The 21,097-nt window shown below is 46.3% G+C and overlaps 1 long non-coding RNA gene across 1 annotated transcript; it reads right to left on the reverse strand.

Annotated features, from left to right (window-relative positions):
• Nucleotides 1-18,398: 18,398 nt before the first annotated feature.
• Nucleotides 18,399-20,081, reverse strand: LOC131421285 (uncharacterized). Its single transcript, XR_009223789.1, has 3 exons — nt 19,900-20,081; nt 19,439-19,637; nt 18,399-18,489 (listed from the first exon to the last, which is right to left on the reverse strand). It is a non-coding gene; the product is annotated as an uncharacterized LOC131421285 (long non-coding RNA).
• Between the last annotated feature and the right edge of the window lie 1,016 nt (nt 20,082-21,097).

Raw genomic sequence — 21,097 nt, forward strand, 5'->3', positions numbered from 1 at the left:
TACAGCACACTCACTCGAAGCGTCCCACTCCAATACTTTTTCATTCAATTAAATTATTCAATCACTAGCAATTTTTCCCCCTTCTTCAGACTCTCTCATGTGTTCATTTCCCTCCTCACCCAGCTGAAGAGTCCATATCCAATTCTGACAAGCACTCCGTGGCATTTATCTTCAGTTCTCTTTCCCCTTTCACCCTACAAAGTACACACCTAGCAAACCTCTAAGCCAAATGATACCCGGATCGCTTTACAGACAGGATGCTCGTTCTGGGGATGCCAAATGCCCATGCCCTCTAAAGATCCAGTCAGTACACAGAGATGTAGCTCTGTTATTACTCGCCAAGATAGAATGCCTCAGACATTCTGGAGATATTTCCATATGAGTGTTGAAATCAAATTAGAAGTTTCTAGTATTCTACAAATAAAAGAGGGAAAAACCAAGAGAAATACTCCTTCCATTTTATTTTGAAAAATATCAAACACATAGAAAAGTTAAAAAAAATAGCATAATTGAGAAGCATATATGCTTCTCCTAGATTTACCAGTCATTAACATCGTGCCACATTTGCTTTCTTTCTCTATATATACGTATATGTAGATATATATATGCATAAACACATACACATATATATACTTATTTTGTCAACCCATTTGAAAGTAAGTTGCCGACATCAAGACACACATATATGCACATATACACACACACATATATTTAACACACACACATGAGCGCGCACACACACACACATGAGTATTAAAGAATTCCAGGCAGGCATCTCTGACTCTCCAGGCTAGGTGCTCAGTGCAATCCTAAACATCCACTCTCATGACAAACACCGTTCAGGCCCCAGGAAAAAGGAAACGTGTCTCCACGTCTCTTGCCCATGTCATCAAAACAAAAGATAAGTGTGTCCAGATGCTGGGAAGGACTATGGGTCGTGTCCCTGTTGATTTTGGAGACAGACCCCATTTCTGTGAGTGGGGAGGAATTGCGTGATTGGGTAAGAGGAAAGATAGATATATTGACTTGCCAATTCTTCCTCTCAGATAGCAAGAATGTGACAGATTCTTGCATAACGAGGTATAATTTTCCAGAAGTACAAACGTCCATTTTCCTGCTTCTTTTTATGTTACAATTTGTGCTTCTGGAGGTGCTCGCAAATTAGCACATTCCCAAACAGTTGCTCATAACAGCTGAGGAATACTTTTCAATATTAAATAATTTATATTACTTACAAATTTGTATAACACAGGTCTAGGCAAAACACACATGAAGCATGAGATGGATTTTTCACATTGCCAGTTATGCTGGAATTGCAAAGGATTTTACACGTATTAAAATATTTAATAAGGGGGGCCAGCCCGGTGGCACAAGCCGTTAAGTGCACGCGCCCCGCTGTGGTGGCCCAGGGTTCACCGGTTCGGATCCCGGGCGCGCACCGACGCACCGCTTGGCAAGCCATGCTGTGGCAGTGCCCCATATAAAGTAGAGGAAGATGGGCACGAATGTTAGCCCAGGGCCAGTCTTCCTCAGCAAAAAAAAGAGGAGGATTGGTAGATGTTAGCACAGGGCTGGTCTTCCTCACAAAAAAAAATTATATGTATTTAATAAGATTCAACTAAATTTTAAAATAGTAAATTCTGTTTTATTTGAGTAATTCTGATTTAAATTTTATATTTATCAGTTATAATTTGCATTTTGTCATTTAATAAAAGATAATGTTAATATTTTGGAAGAAAAATCATGATTAGAAATCATGAACAATTTTTAATTTCCTGTCTTTTACATTTTTATGAAACGATATTCACATTGTGTATCCTTTGAATTCAATTACATTTTATTTTTTAGTACTTTAGCTCATTACTGTCAATAGAAAATATTGTGTAATAATCTTGATTCTAGCGATATAATCAGTGATTTTGCTGAAATGAAGGAATAAAAATATTTTTTGAAACAAATACATAGCAATTTAAGAAGTTGGGGTTTATATTCTGTATTACACAGTCAGACATTGACAGCCCATCATCAGAACACCGAGACATGCTTTATAATAATTAAATTTCTTTTTTTCTTCAATATTTGCCAACTTTTAATCAGATAGAAATTATAGCTTTATAGATTATTTGTTTTGTCATTGTACATTGTACATTGTATATTTGCAAAGGTAGGATAGAATATATTTATTTAGTGGTTCATTAGTTTGGTTTACAACTTTTAAATGTTTAGACATATGATACGTGGGTTTCTAATTTTTTGCTGATCCACGGCATCTATTTATAATCTCATTCTAGGTCCTGCAAATGTTAGGACAGGCCTGCAAACACACACCTTGAGACAGAGACACTTATCTCATTTATATAAGATGTGAGTGGAAAAACAAATAAATCTTAGCAAGCTGAAAATCAAATTAGTTTATAACAATGTTCTCCAGGACGTAGTAGAGAAACTTGGAAGGCAAAGTGGTTTAATTGTAGGTAAACTGTTAATTTAATAAAATACATTTACAAAAACAAATAATCTTAACAAATGCCACAAACGCAGTCGATAAAATCTGATATTTATTCCCAATTTAAATTTCTGAAACATTTTAGAAAATTAGAAAGAGTAGAACATCTAACTTAATCTCACATTTCATGGTGAAATAACACAGATATTGCCAAAAATTGGGGCAAGAAAAGGATGCCAGGGGATATTTTCATTAGTGCCCATTGTTCTTGAATTCCCTTCCAATGCAGTTCTGTATAAAGTAGAAATAAGAGCTATAATTTCTGGAGGAAGAGATGATATCAGGTTATTTTTAAACAGTATTGATATATCAAGAAAACCCATGAGAATCATCTGAAAAGCTATTAAAAAATAACGAGAGTTCAATAAGATGGCCATATTTAAGATAAACATGCCAAAGTCAATAACTTTTTTTATATGCCAGCAATAACAGATGAGAAAACATAAAAAGAAAAAGAGATTTCTTCCATAGTAACAATAAAAAACATAAAATCTCTAAGAATGACCCTAAAAAGATAATGGAAGGATCCATATGAATAAAAATATAAAACTTTACTGAGAGTTATAAAAGAAGGCTGAAGAAAATTGAGAGAACATGTGCCTGAATGGGAAAACACAATGGGGAAAAGATGTCAGTTCAACCCAAATTAAATAAAGATTTAATGCACTAACAGTCCAACCAACAGAAGTTTTTCATAACTTGACAGAAGTGATTATAAAGTTACTCTTTTTAAAAATTAGAAGAGCTAATAGAATTTTTTAAAAGAAGGGAAAAATACAGTCTTGAAGCTTCCAGTTATTAAAACATATTATCAATCTACATTAATTAAAACAGTGTGGAACTGATGTCATAACAGATTCATCCGAGAAAAAAAAAAGTTTGTCTGCGGCTGTTTAATCATGTTGTCCCTCCCCACTTCCCCAATTCCAATTGCTGCTAATCTCCTAAATCATCTTTAGCACCAATTCAGCAAAAATGCAATCCACACATGTCCCCAAGATACTCCTTGATTTGTAATTTTATTATAAAATAAGTATAATATATATTATATATTTCTAAATATATATACATATATACAAATATATATACATATTTTGGGAAATGCAAAAACATTAATCTTTATATGTTGCATATACATATAGTCCTTTGTCATTTTTTGGCAAAAAGTTTCCATCTTTTTTAATCTTTTATTTTTATTTATAGCACATTGCAACGCACAGAAATTTTAAATTTCTAGGTAGACAAATCTATTGGTCTTTTACATCGTAATTTCTTCCATTATCTTTAGGCTAAAAAATCCTTCTCAATTTAATCTACAATAAATGTGGCATTTTGAAGTGGAGGGAAGGATGAATTTTTCAATTAATATTGTTGGGATAACCTGATAACTATGCAGACAAAATTAATTTTGACCACTTCTTTGTTCTTTATGTAAATATATTCCAGATGGACCAACAACTTAAGTGTAAAAAATTAAATTGAAAAAAATGTACAGAGAAAGAAAAGAACTAAGAAAGAAACAGATCTAAAATATAAGACAAATTTGTTTGCATTTATGGTCTGGGTGTGTATGTATAGGTGTGTTTCCCTAGGCATGATCCTAAATTCAAAACCTGTGAAAGAAAATATGATCAATTTAACTCTGTAAAATTTCAATATTCAACATGGCAAAGGTACCATGAAGTCACATGACAAGTGACAAAATGGAAAAACACAGCTTCAGGCCATATGTATATATAATATTTATACATAATTATAACTATATATAAGTATGCATAATTTGTATATAATCTTCTATAATTGTTAATACATTATTTAATCAAATAATTTAAGAGTTTAATTACTATTATTAATTAATTAATTATTAAGAAACAGAATGAGACCCAACAGTAAAGTCAAAACAGAACATGGAAGTTCACAGAAGGGAAAATACTGATGGCATTTAGATATACAGCGTCCTAATAAGAGAAGTTGGTGAAATCTACAACTTGATACCATATTCCTTGATCTGGTTGACAAAGACCTGATGAGATACATAGGCAATACACTGTGTTGGTGTGGTGTATTGGTGGGTCAATATGTGGTCCAAGGTATAGGCAAACAGGCATCTGCAGAAATTTTTGGTCAGTGTGTAAATTGGTACAATCCTTGTGGGAATTTGTTCTAAGAAAACCGATAAGACAAGTATCACACACACACATGGATATTCATTGCAGCCCTGTTTTAATGGGAAAAGACTAGAAGCAAGGTCACCAGAGACTGATTAAATACGTTATGATCCAGCCATGTGTACAGGAGTCCAATTTTTCCCTTTATCTCCTTAGGGTTCTTTTTGGCTGGGCCTGAGAAGTAAATAAGACAGATCAACAGGAGAAAACCATACAAACTTATTTAACACAAGTTTTACGTGACACAAGAGCCTTCATAAGGAATGAAGACCCCAAAGAAATGGGGAAACCTACTTACTTTTTTTTTTTTTTTTTTTTTTGTGAGGAGATCAGCCCTGAGCTAACATCCGCCAATCCTCCTCCTTTTTTTGCTGAGGAAGACGGCCCTGGGCTAACATTGGTGCCCATCTTCCTCCACTTTATATGGGACGCCGCCACAGCATGGCTTACCAAGCAGTGCGTCGGTGCGCGCCCGGGATCCGAACCAGCAAACCCCGGGCCGCCGCAGCGGAGCGCGCGCACTTAACCGCTTGCGCCACCGGGCCGGCCCCCAAAAACCTACTTACTTTTATGTTAGGTTGAACAAACAGAGGCAACTATGGAAAAGTGACTAAAGTCTGAACTCCTTCACATTTAGCAGAGTATTACACTGCTGTTAAAATGGAAGACGCAGGCCATCACTCTCCAATGCCAGCACTGCCTCCAGCTCACGGCACTCCAGCCAAAGAAGAAGTGGGATCAGTAAGCGGGTCTCTACTCCACGCCTCTTACAAAGCAGGTGGCTTCCTGGCTACAGAACCTACCTGGCTGCCTTTTGAAGACATCAAGCTTGTGCTATCCAAGCCACAGGGTTAGCAATTATGCCAAAAGACACAGAGCTAGCGTGCCACATTCGTGGAGTCATGCTTAAGACCTCACTAAGATGGGAAACATTTCGTTCTCAAAAAAAAAAAACAAAAAAAAACTCTCTTCCTCTTATTGGTAGTTCTGAATATTCGATTTGTTTTCCCCATGGGGTCAGAAGGTACCTGAGTATATGATTGCAAGTGGAAAAATACAGGTCAGAAATCAGGTACTGACAGGTTTTCCATTTTCATTTGTGTGTGAATTTTCAACATAAATGCAGGAACATAAAGACTTGCATTCTGACTAATGCAAGTCAGAATGTTTCAGGGAACAAAAGTTTCAGCAGTTCAACATTATCACAATTGCAGATGAACTCATTAAAGAGTTCCAGACAATGCCAGCATTTGGATTTATAAAAAACAAGTACATTTTCTTGTTGACGGCTACTAAATAGTGTTTGCAGCATTGTTATCACGCAATAGATTCCATCATTCACTATACTTTTCTGCGTTGTCCTGAATGCAAGTCCATGTTTTTAATGTTGTCTGTCTTCTGTGCTCTTCCTGAAAGTTTGCTATTAAAATATATTAAATGCTATCAAAAAAAGAAACAGATCAACAGATTCTGATAAGAAATGATAAATTGCTGTGTGAAAAATGTAAGCTGCAGAACAGCGTGTGTTATGTGCCTCCATATTTTTTTAAATACATATAATATCTTTAAAGATAACAAAAAACTGGCAATAATTGTTAAAATGATGACCCTCTGGGTAAGGGGCTGGGGAGGACATGCAGAGGGATGGGGGGAGGATGATTAGAAACTTCTCGGTGACGTGCATGGGTGCCCATTGAATTGCTTACTGCATGTCAACTACTCAAATAAATACATATGAAAGGTCTTCCCCTCTGAGATCAAATAAATAATCATTTATATTTTCTTCCAACCTTTTACATTTTGTATTTGTTTTTACCTTTAGGTCTAATGCAGTTGGCACTTATCTTGGAAACTGGTAGAAGGCATTGCTTTTCCAACTCTGAGTCCTGGGGTCCTATAGAGTTATAGACTGGAGGGGAACTCCAAGCAGGAGGTAAGGAGAGGAGGGGGATGGCTCAGCCCCATCTTCACCTGGATTATAATCAGGACCCCTCCTTGATTTTGCAGTTGGCATATACTGGTGGAGATGTGCTGTTAGCAGTTGGAAGCAATGGTCTGGAACTCAGAGGAGGCATGAGGTCTGGCGATGCAAAGTTTAGTAATTTCAGAGAAAAAACAAGATGTCAATATTCTTGTAGTCATGCTATCTGACAAAGCAGGAAGGGAGGGAGGGAGGGAGGAAGGAAGGAAGGAGGGAAGAGAGAAGGAGGGAGAGAGGAGGAAAACCAAAAAACTAAACCATCAACTTTTGAAAATCTGACTCAGCCTTAAGAAGAAACAAAAGGGAAAGCATCAGGAAACATTTTAGAAGTCCACAAATGCAATGGCCTTGGGTCTAGAAAGACCCTGCCTGAAGCAGGGAGGATGACATACACGTGACCGAGAACCTACTCCCAGGACGTCAGGTGGGAAACTCATGGTGGGAAGATTGAATTCCGGGGCCACTGAGGCTGATGGCACAGGAAAGCTGAAAATCTATTGGGCTTGGGATGGCTTATTCCTTCGCCCTTGGGTCTGCTGAACTCCTACTGTGCGCCAGGAATGTCCTAGGAGCTGAGAATACCGCAGGGAGCACACGGCCAAATATCTTGCCTGGATGGTGCTTCCATTCTAGCGAGGAGGCAGGCGACAAACAACAGTGTATTTGTGAGACACACAGCGTACCAGATGGAGAAGAGTGCTGTGCAGAAACCATAGCACCGGGGCAGTGGGGAGGGTTGGGGTATGTGGGGCGTGGAAGGGGGTGCTCAGAGAAGGTCTCACTGAGAAAGCAACATTTGAGCCAAGACCTGGGAGCATTCTGTGGAGAACCGGGGACAGACCAGACAGGCAGAGGCAAACCCAGGGAAGGGGCCTTGTACAGGGGACCCGGCATGCTGGAGGAAAACAAGGAGATGAATTCAGAAAGGAAGCCTGGCAGTTTCACTGGTGACTTCTCTGCTGGGACTGGGACTGGACCGGACAGGACATGTGACGTCCAGCTTTGGGACTCACATTTTGATAAGGACAAATCGATGCCCAAGGCCTTTTGGGGGTGCCCACTGAGGCAGGACGACACCCACAGAAGGTCTTGGGAGGCAATGCCCTCCTGGGCAGGATTACCTTGTGCATACCCCCTAATGCCAACAGCCCGTCACTGCTGGAAAGAGCTGCTTCCTAAAACCTGAGCTCACCAGAAGTGTCAGTTTCCTAAATGTGCTGATCCTCAAGTTTTAGGAAGTCCAAGTTTGAAGGGCAATACGCAAGATAAAAAAAAAAAAGAACACAATTGGTCAGATCCAGCCCCGAAGAGACTGAAGAATGTGTGTGTCCTGCGGCCATATACAGTGCTCTAGGACAGCTGTACAAGAGCCATCTAGTGGCTACAGTCTCGTGATGGTCACTTTATCACACAGGGAGTGATGACTTTTCCGGTTTGTCTCCCCACAGAGGCCAGGGAGGGATCACTGAATCTCAACACTTGTGTTTCTCACACCCAGGCTGGGGCTGTACCATCGCTGTCAAGATGGCACGTGGTTCTCCAGTCTCTCTTCTCTGCTAAGATGTCTCCCTGACGTACCGTAAATTAGGGTGGGACAGTCTGACACGGGCTGAGCCACCTCTACAGCTAGCACCAGACTGTGAGGTCCAGGAGGGGAAGGCAGACAGAACTGCCTCTGCCCTTTATTTGCCGTTGGACCTCAACTCTTAATTGAGACCAAAGACCTCAGTAGTTAACCTCCCTGGGCTTCTGGCTTCTCATCCATAAATTAGGGACCAGGTGTCTTGCTTCCTGGGATTCAGGGGTTAGTCACAGTGTCCTTCTCTAAGACAAAGACTAGGTCTTGCTCATCTGCAGTTCCTCAGGGCCTCACGCAGTGCCTTTGGGTTAAGCATCATCCCGTTGAAGACCTCCACTGAAATGCAAATGCATAAAGGTCCCTACAATTCCGTGTAAGTTAATGTATTAATATTTTTGTGTCGTCCCAAAGGAGCAGAGAATGAGGGGAGCCACCAGCTAACATAGCTCAGAAAAGGCACGGGTGGTATCAGTTATAATCCATGCCAAGAGTCCTGTTCTGGATCCCCTGGAAACCCTTGGAAAATAGGGGAAATAAAACTGTGTTGATAGCCCTAGGTGAATGGTCACTAACGGGCACGTGGAGTCAGGAAACCAGAGTCGAAGTCAAGGCTCTGTGTTTCCTGGTCATAAGATCTCGAGCAAATTCCTTGACCTCTCTGACCCCCAGTATCCTCATCTGTAGAATGGGAAGAAAATTAACTGCTCCCGTACGTCCCACATATTGACTGGGAATGTCAAGTGAGATGATGTGTAAGATCGCTTGATAATGACAAACATGGGTGGAGGTGACAGCCGTGGTATAGCCAGAGGGTGAGCAGGACAAGCCGTCATTGCCCCTGACCTCCAAGCACAGGATGTTAAAATGTGACTCTGCCTCAAGTTTCGAGTGAAACCCCAGAAGCCAGTAGCAAAACAATAGATGTCAGATATCCCCACGCTTCAAGGTGAGAATCTAGGCTACCTGTGTGGGATTCACAGAGAAGGTCAATGAAAACCTGTTTGGGTAACTCTCAGCCAGATACCCAATATCCAGGTTGAAGGGATAGGGACGGAGAGCGGATTTCTTGGTGAGAGCTGCTGGACGCTGGGGTGCTCCCCCGCCCGGTGGAGGAACAGTCCTTCCCTCTTACCTCAAGCCCTGGGAGGGCGTCTCGGGGGACCCTTGGAGAGTGCGTGTCCCTTGTGTCTGTGGGTGCAGAGCTGGTGGGGGTCAGCCTCCTGCCTGAGGAAGCCTGAAGACAGGAGGCCGAGCTACCAGCCTGGAGTGAGAGAGTGGAGGTGTTGGGGAGAAGGAAGAGCGACTGGGCGGTACTTCCACTGAGGCAGGGCAAGGACGTGGGAGGCTGTTCCCCCGTAAACGAAGCAAACCCCCTGAGGGAGCAGGCTTGTGGTCAACTTGGAAGGGACTCTGCCCGGAGGGCACCTGGAGGGGCCGCAAGACAGGTGGGCTGACAGAGCCCAGAGGCCGAGGGTAAAGGCGAGAGATGCACCCGGAAGCAGGAGAGGGGCAGCTGGAGGTTCCTAGTGGGGGAATCGCTAAGAACCCCGCAGAGGCACCTGGCAAGAAGGATGCTCAGTGAACATCACCAAGCCCAGACCGCCACTGCTCCCTCAAGGAGAGCCTTTCCACACCTCGCCTCTCCCCACTCCCTCCCTCCAGCCTGGAGCACCAGGAAGGACACCTGGTGAGGCCCCGTGGCTGAGGTGCTGGCGGAAGAAAGATGGACATGGACCAAGCCACCCAGGCCCACCCACCACCCTGGGCCTCCCGGCTCAAGTCTGCAGGCGGGGCGGGGAGAAGTTTACCTTTGGGTGGAATTCCTTGTTTTCATTATTACATTGGACTGAACAAAGCAGTTGCTTTTTTAGCTAGAAGTAGACAGAGGATATTTTATTATTCAGGCATGACCAGAAAAGCTATGGGATGGAACTTGCCCAAGACAGCATCTGGGGGGAGAGAAAGGGGTGGACCATCACTGAGGCCACAGAGGCAAGGGGAGGAAAAATCCAGAAGCTTTAGGATAGAACCCTAGGCATTCCTACCTGCTCCAAGTGTGCATATCTGTGTATAGAAGTGCTTAAATGTGCAGAGGTGTGGAGGGCAGGGTGCAGGGTAGTGAAGGGGAGCCACCACTTTATTGTTCTAGGTACTTCTTCATTTGGGGGACACTTTTTGAAATGAATATGTAGGCAAGGATCACTTGAAGGATTACAGAACAAATTATATCTATATGTGTGTATACACACCCCCCACACACACATACCTGTTTGCCCCCTTGTAGGCCAATCTTTGTTCTTCGGCCCTGACCCCCACCTGCAGATATAAGTGGCTTCTGGAATCGTTCCATAAACATTTGCATCATCGACCCAAATTCCGGCCTGCCACGGCCCAAGAGGGGAGGGAGGGCTGAGGGAGATGGAAACTCGGAGAGGAACGAAGGAGAGACAGAGCGGGCTGGGAGAGGTCCACATGCCTCCTTTTTCTCCTTTTATATAAACACTGTCATTTGCCATTAAACGTGAAGATGACATTGATTAGAGAAACCGCACATCAGCTTAGTGGAACAGACTCTCAGCTCATTACACAAATATCCAAGGCCTCACTTTTAATTACTCGTTTGGTGCCAAATTAACTCCCAGTCTGCCGACAGCACGGCCTTTCTCATGGAGAGGTCAGAACGAATCAAGAGGAGACCATATGAGTCCAAGTCTGTCACCCACTCCCTGACTCTTTGCTGGGAAAGTGTGTTTAGCCAGAAAAGCGGGTCACCGCTCCATGGAGAAGCCATTATTGAGCCGGGAAACAGCCTCACTTCCTGTTGGGTTCTTTTCCTTTGGTTTCAACCTCAAGTGTTATTCTGGGTGGAAAGACCTCCTAGAATGCTTTTTCTGTGGGGACTGGGAACAGCATCAGCCTGGCGAGTGTGGGCTGACTTAGAAGCCTCAGGTTTCAGACCGATAAGGGCTTCCATCAGAGAATGTCCCCATGGCCTCTCTGGGTGGCTGGATGATGAAGACACCAGTCACCAACTATCTTACTGATTTCAGCACTCACTAAATGATGTGCATCACTCATTCCTCATCTTCAGCCGTGGTTATCAGATAATATCATAGTTATCATCAAACATCTCGCAGGGATGGGCAGAACTAGGTCTGTATCAGGAGGGATACGCGTGGTTCTGATGCATTAACAATCAACCCCAAAATCTCAGTGGCTGATCAGGAAAACGTGCTCATTTGGCACATCCTCTGTGGTCAGCTGAGGGCTCTGGCTCCAGATATCCCCCCTCTGTGGCCCCCATCTCAAATATCACTAGTCACCATTGTAGAGGGACAGAGAGCTCTGGAGAGTCTCTGACCAGCGATTAAATCCTTCACCCAGGAGTGACCCAGGTTGCATCCACTCACACCAATTGGCCAGAACTAGTCACCTGACCTACCCAGCTGCATGGGGCCAGGAAATTCAGCCACATCCCCAGGTGGCGGAGAGATATGTGTTCTGATGAGCAGCAGAAGATTCTACAGCATGGCATGTCCCACCTAAAGGGCAGCATGCTTGCACCTTTGAACCTTGATTTCATTTTGGTTAATATGATTGTGAGTATTTATGCATCCTTTTTTGGGCTGACTGTGAGCTCCTCAAGGGCCGAAAGCCTGACCCAGTCTTCTCTATAGCAGCAAATCCTTGCATTGATCTGGGAGCTGGTAGCAGAGGCTGAAAATTCACCAAGCTGTGCACTCTATATTTCAATAAAAAGTTAATTAAAAACAGTTGGGGGCCGGCCCAGTGGTGCAAGCAGTTAAGTGCACACGCTCCGCTGCAGCGGCCCGGGGTTCATCAGTTCGGATCCCGGGCGTGCACCAATGCACCTCTTGGCAAGTCATGCTGTGGCAGCATCCCATATAAAGTGGAGGAAGATGGGCACGGATGTTCACCCAGGGCCAGTCTTCCTCAGCAAAAAGAGGAGGATTGGCAGATGTTAGCTCAGGGCCGATCTTCCTCACAACAAAAACAGTAAAGACTCACACACTCCAGCAGGGTAAAAACTCTCTTATCTCAGAGTCTCAGAACTTGGGAATGGTCCTACTCATGCCTCATCTCAACCTCTTAGGGGATCAGGAAGCTGGTCTTCAGTCTGACAGCTGTCAGTCAAGGGAGCAGGACCATACCAGCCTCCGCCCTCATCCATTGCCCATGGGGTCTCTCTGCTTTCCGGCTGAGGCCACACAAAGGCATCCAGTGGGTTAAATGTGCAACTAGGCAGCACGAGCCTCTCAGATACACACAGTCCATTAGCTGGAAACCTGCACGAGGAGACACTGTCTGTCTCCCAGCCTGTGCTCTGGGGACCTGGCAAACATCTCACCCTTCCTGGATGACTTTTCCAGGGTCAGCCTATTATGAACGAATCCTGACTAATTCGGTCACCCTCTCATTTCTCAAGTATGATTTGTGGCTTAATTGCAGCAGGAAAAAAATAATGAAAAGTGCACAGCCCGGGCCATATCCATAATTCATAACCGCAATAAAACCCTTGACGTGCTGTCGTGACTTATGGCAGTCTGAGGGGCGTGCACCCTGGGGCCAGTAGAGGGCCCAGATGTTTCCGTTACAGAACATTTTAGAGTTCACAGGCTGGAGGATCCCGGCTTCCCAACTATTACAGCAAGGTATGGCCCTGGTTGGAGTCAAAAGCCAGAGCCTGGCTCAGGGTCCTGGGGTCCAAGACGGCTCGTGCTCAGGCTACCCCGGAAATCAAAGTGTGTCAGAGGCTCAGAGGTTGCAGCCAGTATCTTGGAGACAACTTCAAAGCATCTCAAGCCTACGGAAGCCCCTCATCATGCAGGAGGCTGGCTTGCACCGGCCCCAAGAGAGCCTAAGGATGATCTATCAGTTAGGTGGTTAGGCTGTGAATAACAGAAAACCCAGGTCCAATAGCTGAAACCATAAAGGGAATTGGTTCACATAACTGGAAAGTCCAAAGATTGCTCAAGCTTCAGGTGAGGCTTGATCCAGAGGCTCAAATGATGTCACCAGGGAGAAGGCATCTTCCATCGTTTCTCTCTGCCTTCCACCTCGGGCTCCACAGTGGCCCACTGGCAGTCCCAGGATTTCTCCCTCAAGAAGCAAAATGGCTGCACCAATTCCAGACCTCACAGCCTCAGGAGAAGAAAGATTGTCTGCTTCCCCAAGAATTGAACAAAGACTCCAATTCTTACTGGCATTCATTGGCTCAGGTGTCCATTCTTGAACCAATTAGCATTTGAGGGATGGGGAGGAAGACAGAACATACTGATTCACTTGAGCCGAGTGGATAACTGAAGTTCAACTCCACGTCCTCCATACATTTGAAGAAGAGAGAAGGGTAGTTCCCAAAGGGGAGGCTTGTTTTACCAAAAGAATCGGAAATGGATACGCTGGGCAGGCAAAGGGCAGACGTCCGCTATAGAGCAGGGATGGACAAGTGAGGTCGGGGACCAAGTCCAGCCCAACGCTTGCTTTTATAAATAAAGTTTTATTGGTGCACAGCCCCGCTCGTTCTTTGACATATCGTCTGAGGCTGCTTTCACACCACAGTGGCAGGTAAGTAATTGCAACAGAGTCCGTCTGGCCCACAAAGCCTAAAAAAGTTACTGTCTAGCCCTTTACAGAAAATGTTCGCTGACCCTTGCCATAGAGGAAACGTCTTTTTGATGGGGGCCTTCTCAGACGATGGCTAAACACCATCGGTGGACACTTCCAGTGTCCAGGCACCTTGAGATCATAGTTGGCACCTGCTCCTGCCTTCTGCCCACACTCTGGCAACCAAGCTGGGGTCAAGAGAGCCAGGATGCGAGGAGAGGTGGTGCAGGGTGCAAGCTGAGCACGGCCAGGTCAGGGGAGGGGCACCTGGTTCAAGACGCACTGCCTGCTGGCCACGTGACTTTAGGCAGGTCACACACCTTTATCAGCCAGGTGGATGTGATGGCCCTGAGGATCTCACATCTGTTGGGCCATGTCCTTCTGGAGAATGCCATGAGGAAGACCTTTTCCCCTCCCCTTCCCCAAATCTCCCTGCAGGAGGGGGAACCCATCAGAAGGGGGCGCTAAGAGGCACCATCTCTGCATGGCCAGAGGAAGCAGGAATGCCAGCACCCTGAAACCCTGGGGTCATCCTGTTTATCTGACCCTTAGTTACCAGCTGTGATGGTAATTACCTGCTGGAATAATTCTCTTGCCTCCCTTTCAGTTGTGTTCATCCTTTATTGGCAGATCAGAAGTCTCTCCCCAACCCCAGTAGTCTGGAATGCAGGGCTCCCGGCAGGATGAAATGGCTGATGCCCATTACCAAGATTGTCTTCACGATCATGATCACGTGTGTGCTCAATGGTCTCTGTGTTTGGACTAGTGCATGCATGAGGCTGTAGACAGAGGAAGATGCACAAAGGCCTAAGCTGTGAGGCGTTAAGGAGCACATACATTTAGCTCTAGAATCTCTTATTGCATTCTAAGTAACTGAGTTCTTGCCTTTTACACTTGCAGTTAAGAGATGGTGGCTGAGTTACACAGATTTCTTCTCTGTAGGCAGAAAAGCACGTCCCCACAAGCACACACACCACAAAAATACCATCCGCATCCTCTCGCATGTCTGGGTACACACAGCAACACATAAGAGCCCTTGCATCTACCTGCACTCACGTGTGCACACACACGTGCATACCCCATGCAAGTGCATGCACGGATTTGTGCAGACAGGCGCGCACAGGCAGCCCCTTGATGATGCCTCACACGCATCCATTGTATGCTCAAGAGGCTGGCACTAGAGCCTGTGTGTGCCAGGGCCGCATGTGGCCTTTAAGAGGCCCTAAGCAAGGAAAAGTTCTTGGAACCTCTCCGCTCCCGGAATTTAAAAGAAAAGATACTTTTTTTGAAATGTCAGAAAATGTATGTGTTGTGCTCAAAATAAAGCAGGTTTTTTTTTAATTTTTATAATTATAACTTTATTTATTTCCCATGCATGCACTTATCTGTTTGTTCATTTATTCATTTACCCATTTATTCATATAGTTCAATGCCCCTGCTTTGCTGGAGTGTATGTGCATAATTCCGCCTTCCGGATGACCCAGCGGTGATGCGCACACACATGCACACAGCTGCACATCCCAACAATAAGCGAGTACTCATGAATGGTCTCACCAGAGTTCCCCACGCGTGCACAGGGGCTCACACATTCCAAGAAGGAATCCGGCACTGGCCCCCTCACGGTCAGATGCAGTCAGCACTTCTGTAGGACACCTCTTCTCCCACCTGCTGTTTTGGCCACTGTGGGTCCTGAGCTCAGCAGGAAACCTCAGAATACCAGCCCTGAGACCTCGGAGGTGGGAAGGAGTCTGGTCCACAGGAGAGACCAAGGCAAGGGGTGAGCTGAGTGGGGCCAGTGAGGGAAGGAGGACACACTCCACATTAGCTGGACTGGCTGGGGGATGGGGATGGCCCAGGGTGGCCAATGGACCCAGACAGGGGCCAAGACTGTGCTCTGGGCGTCTGGGGGATGACCAACATATGCCAGCCCTGACCCCCTCCAAATTATGAGATCGCCCAACCCTAGACTCAGACTCTAGTCCAATTCAGGAATTCTGTTTATAGCTTTAAAAACTGCTGGGTTTGGGGCTGCTGCTTTGGTGCTGCCTGGGCTTCTGGATTTATAAAACCCAGATTTTACAATTTGGATTTATAAAGTTTTGGCAGCCTCCTTGCTGTGGGGACAAGTTCAGAGTTAAGAGCCTTTCTCCCCAGCACCATGGCTCCAAATTCCCAGAATGGTGAACGCAAGCTCAGGGAGAGCCCTACCACCATTGTTACAGTTCTTGCTGCCCACCTCTCTGGACGTCCCCTTCTAACAAGACCTGCCTCCTCCAGAAAGCCTGCCATGACTGCTCCAGCCCGCACATCCCTCTCCCAGGTCTGAGCACCCAGAGCCCCAAGGGTGGAGGGCTTGCATCCAAGCCTTGCCCCCACAGAGTCTCCACCCTGTCAAGTTGGAGGCTGCAGGATGGGGCTGAGAGAGCACAGGGCTGGGGGCCAGCAGATGCTGTGCTGATGTGTGACCCTGGGCAGGCCTCTGCTTTTCAGAGCCTGCTTGCTCAGCCACAAGGCATGGGGGACTGCGGCTGCATGAGATACAGCTGAAAGAATTTGTAGAACATGCGAGCACCTTGCCTGGCACACAGAAGGGGTCCATCATGGGGTCTCCACCCTCGAGCAGGGTGCCTGGTGGGCAGGGCCGACTTCTCCCTTGGCCACAGCTGGCCCAGTGCCTAAAGCCCACCATACCTCATAGGGAGGCACAAAAATGTCTTCATTTCTTTTAAAATCAGAAGAAAAAACTGAATATCATCCAGTCTGGATTATATTTTTCTTCATATCAATGCCATTGTGAAATATAATTTTAAAATTTTTTATGGACGAAGGGGCCTCCAAAACCATACCTGCACCCCACCGAGGGCTCTAAGCCCCACCTCCCTTTCAGCTATAGTGCTGGTGATGGGCATTCCGGAGGGGGATCAAGCTCATTTCCCACCAGACCTGTCCTAGCCAGTCTGCTGTCAGGCCAAAAGGGCCAGCCTGTGGGAGAGCTCTTGCCTGAGGGTTCCAAGGGCCCTGGGGACGAAGGTCACCTGCAGCTCCTTGTGGCACGAGAGGTGAAGTGGCTCAGCGCACTGGCTCTGCAGTCAGACAGAGCAGGGCATGGTCACGGCTCACCACTTACAGCCATTAGGCCCTGTCTGAGCCTCAGTCTCCACATCTGTGAAATGGCAATGACCATACCCATCTTCCAGGGCTGTGTGAGGACAGAATGAGCTCCCACTTGGCTCCTGGCCCCTGGGGATGCTCAGCCACACAGGGGAGGCCCCTCTCCATCCCCGAGCTGAGGCCCAGAAACCCCAGAGGGTGTCTCTGTTTCCACCTCCCCGCCAGCACTCAGTAGGCGCTCCATGAATGCCCACACACAGAATCTTCCTGAAGCACACATTGAACCTGACAGCTTCCAAAACGCTTTGCATTTTACAAAGCACAGATACACATATTATTTGTGCTTCCTCACCACAAGCCCTGAGATAAGCAATCTTTTTTAAAGATGATTTTTCTGATTACAAAGATTTAAAACACAGCAATGCATAAAAAGGAGGAAAAATTATCCATAATCCCACTCTCCAGAAGCAACTATCTTTATTAACATGTTGGCACACTTCCTTCTGCTACCTCGGCTACTTTTTAACTTTTTACTGAAGTATAACATCCAAAAAATGTGTCAAGTACATGTCTTAGTCCATTCGGGCTGCTCTAACAGAACAGCATAGACTGGATGGCTTACAGACAACAGAAGTTTATTTCTCACAGTTCTGGAGGCTGGAAGTCCGAGATCAGGGTGCCAACCCGGAGGGTTCTGCTGAAGACCCTCTTCCAAGTTGCAGAAGGCCATTCTCTTGTTGCGTCCTCACAAGGTGGAAAGAGAACGAGGGATCTCTCTGGGGTCCCTTTTATTAGGGCACGAATCCCGTTCATGGGGGCTCCCCCCTCATGATCTAATCACCTCCCAAAGGTCCCACATCCTAACACTGTCACTTTGGGGATTAGGTTTTGACATGAATTTGGGGGGGACACAGTCAACCCAGAAGAGCATATAATCTTAAGTGTACAGCTTGCTAAATGTTTGTATGAAAGTAGCCACTAGCTAGATCAAGATATAGAGTCCAGTCATGTGTCGCTTAACGATGGGGAGACATTCTGAGAAATGCGTCGTCGGGCGATTTCATCGTTGTGCACACATCTTAGAGTTACTTACACAAACCTAGATGGTATAGTCCACTACACAGCTAGGTGATACCGTACTAATCTTATGGGACCACCGTGGTATACGGGGTCCATTGTTGACCTAAACGTAATTATTCGGCTCACGACTGCAGCGTGCCCACAGGCTCCTCCTCCCCACCCCACCCCTGGCCTGAGAGCTGCTGTTCTAACGTCTATCACCATAGATGAGTGTGGCTGGTTTCAGAATTTTATAGGCATGAAATCACTTGTATCTCACTTCTTTTGCTCAACTTGATGACTGTGAGGCCTTTGTGATGTAGTCTGTACCTGGGTTTGTGCTTTTTCATGCACATTATGAATTGATCCATTCTACTGCTGATGGACATTTAGGCTCTTTCTAGTTTGGGGCTACTATGAAGAAAGCTGCTATGAACATTCTTGCCTTTTGGTGGATTTCCTACAATTACTACATTTTAATAATAATAAATATATTACATACTGTATATTATATAGTGTATTTTACATTATACTTCACATAATAAATGTATTAAATAATATTAATGAAAACTAACACAACTGTTATAATATTAGATGAAATCTTGGCTTTATATCCCATATTCTCATGTAACGTTACAAGGTGAGGATTTCCCCACGTCATTAAGGTCCCTCCAAAGTCACTGTGCTTAAAGGCTGTATAAAATCCTGATTTTATCTTCCTATTTTATAGATAAGAACACTGAGGCTCAGAGAGGTGGCAGTGAAGCCACAACTCAATGACCCATGGGCTCCTTCCCCTCATTAGAGTTTCAATGGGAGGAAGAAAACAGCTTAAAATATAAACACCACCCAACCAACCAGGAAAGAGGACTCCAGAGAAATGAAGCGTCTGAGGCAGACGGAAGGCGCTTTGTCTGCGGGCTTATACAAATAGGAAGCAGGAAGAACCGGGATCCTCCCGGACTGGCCGCGGGGCTGGGGCGAGATGGGGAGGTGCCTCGGCGGCACGATTTCAGGGGCGCGCGCCCCGCCGCGCCCACCACTAGGCGGCGCCAGAGCAGCGCCTATGACCCGGCCGCCTGGCGGGGCTGGGAGCCGCAGGACCGGCCCATGGAACCGACTCCGGGCCTCCACCAAGACTTCTGGAAAAGACCAGATAGGCGAAGGCTCTGGCAAAGGATTAGAAGCTTTTCAAAGGACACCCTCCATCCTGCCTCCGCATCCTAAAGTATCCTAAGTTACTCAAGTTCCTGGAGCTTCCCTGACCTCATCTGTCAGCCAGGAAGGAGAAAGGAATGTCACACAAAGCAGGATAAGGGGCGATTCCTCGATGTCCCGTCCCACCCTACATCTGGGGCCACAGATGTAGAACTTTCCAGCCAGGCAGGACCTGGAGCCCAGCCCCTCACCTTTGCAGCTGAGTTCAGAGCAGGCCACCGGCGAGCCTGAGGCCACACAGCCAGCACGGGTCAGTGGTCTTCTCCGGGCTCCTCTGCATCCTGCTGCCTCCCCGGGGCCAGACAGAGAGGCAGCCAGTCCCGGAGGTCTCCGTCTGCACCCGCCCCACCTCTCCTGCTGGGAAACATTTTTCAGAATAACGGGAGTCTCCTGCCGTATAAAAGAAGGAACTTTTCAAGTTGCTCTTCTAGACACATTTATGCGGTGGGTTGAAAGAAAACACTAAAAAAGGCTTGAAGACAAAAGCCACATGGATGTCAGAAGCGCATGTGGGGCGTCTCCACAAAGCAAGCTGTGAAATCATCCGCTCGGAGGGGACTCCGAGACCATCTGGTCCCGCAATTCATTCTGCAGACGGGAGACCCCAGAGCTGCAACTCCCCGGGGCCACACAGCAAAGAGAGGTCACTTACCTCCAGCCAGCGAAACTCCCGCCTCAGGGGGTCTCCCCAGCCCCGGCTCCGCGCTCTGGGGGCTGCAGAGACGTCTTTAACCATCCATCACCTACGGGAAGTGGAGAGACAAAATCGGGGAAAATGGAGGACGGAAGCTAACCGGGCAGGAGGAGACAGACCCTCCTCCGCCTGCCAGAGGAGGCCGCATTCCAGAAGGGACGGCCGCCATTCTGGTACATCCCTCTACTTGGTGTCAGATCCCTTCTCATATGGGAATGATGAACCAATGGCTGACACGAACACCTGTGTGTGTGAACCCTGATTATACAATAATTATTACTATTATTGGCATCATTAATATCACTATTGTTAACTCTCAAGCACCCTGGCCCCTGCCAGGCGTCTGACGCATCACTTTTGGTCCCACAGTAACTCTGCAAAGGCGCATATTGTCCTCGCCATGCTCAGAGGGAAAAGAGTGGGGAGGAGGAGGGACCTGCCCAGCCCCCGACAGCTAAGAACAGAGGAGGCTGGTGTCAGATCTAACCGCAGTGGCTTCCTGAGCAAGGGTGACCCTGGCTGTTATCACTGGAAGGAGATGTAGTGATTGTCTCTCGTGGAAGCTTCTGGATGAGATCGGCAAGAGCAACCATGCACATACGTGCACAAAATACAGTGGAAATCCTATATATCATAATTCTGGTTCTAGCACCCAGTCCCTTCTCACTAAAGCTCTGGTGGAGACTTCAGTCAGAGGGAGAAATGCTTCCAATGCCTCCATTTGAGTCGGGCCAAATTCTCTCTCTGTCTCCTCCTTTGGATTCCACGAGCCCACTTTTCTCTGGCCCCTGCCATCCACATCCCTCTCTGCTATCCAATCGAGGGGGCACATCTTGAATGGCTGAAAATTCTCCATCTCTCCTGGCACAATTGCTCAAGGAATGCCAATGTGGCCCCTGGGCTGGCCTTCTCTCGATGGCTCTCCGCTCTGGGTCTGCCTGTCTGTCTTTCCACTGGTCTGCATGATCCTTGAGGGCAGGACTGACTTGCTCATCTCCTGACCCCCAGCGTTAGTCCCAGGCTTAGCACGAGCGGGTGCCCAGGCCTCCAGATCAAGGGGCCCTCAAATTTCAATGCTATTGAGTGGCACCTTTGCCACTCAATAGTGGGCCTAGGAAATAGGGGAGGCATCATCTAAGTTATGATTTCAAGCTTG

This window comes from Diceros bicornis, chromosome 24 (genome assembly GCF_020826845.1).
Source record: "Diceros bicornis minor isolate mBicDic1 chromosome 24, mDicBic1.mat.cur, whole genome shotgun sequence".
NCBI lineage: Eukaryota > Metazoa > Chordata > Mammalia > Perissodactyla > Rhinocerotidae > Diceros > Diceros bicornis.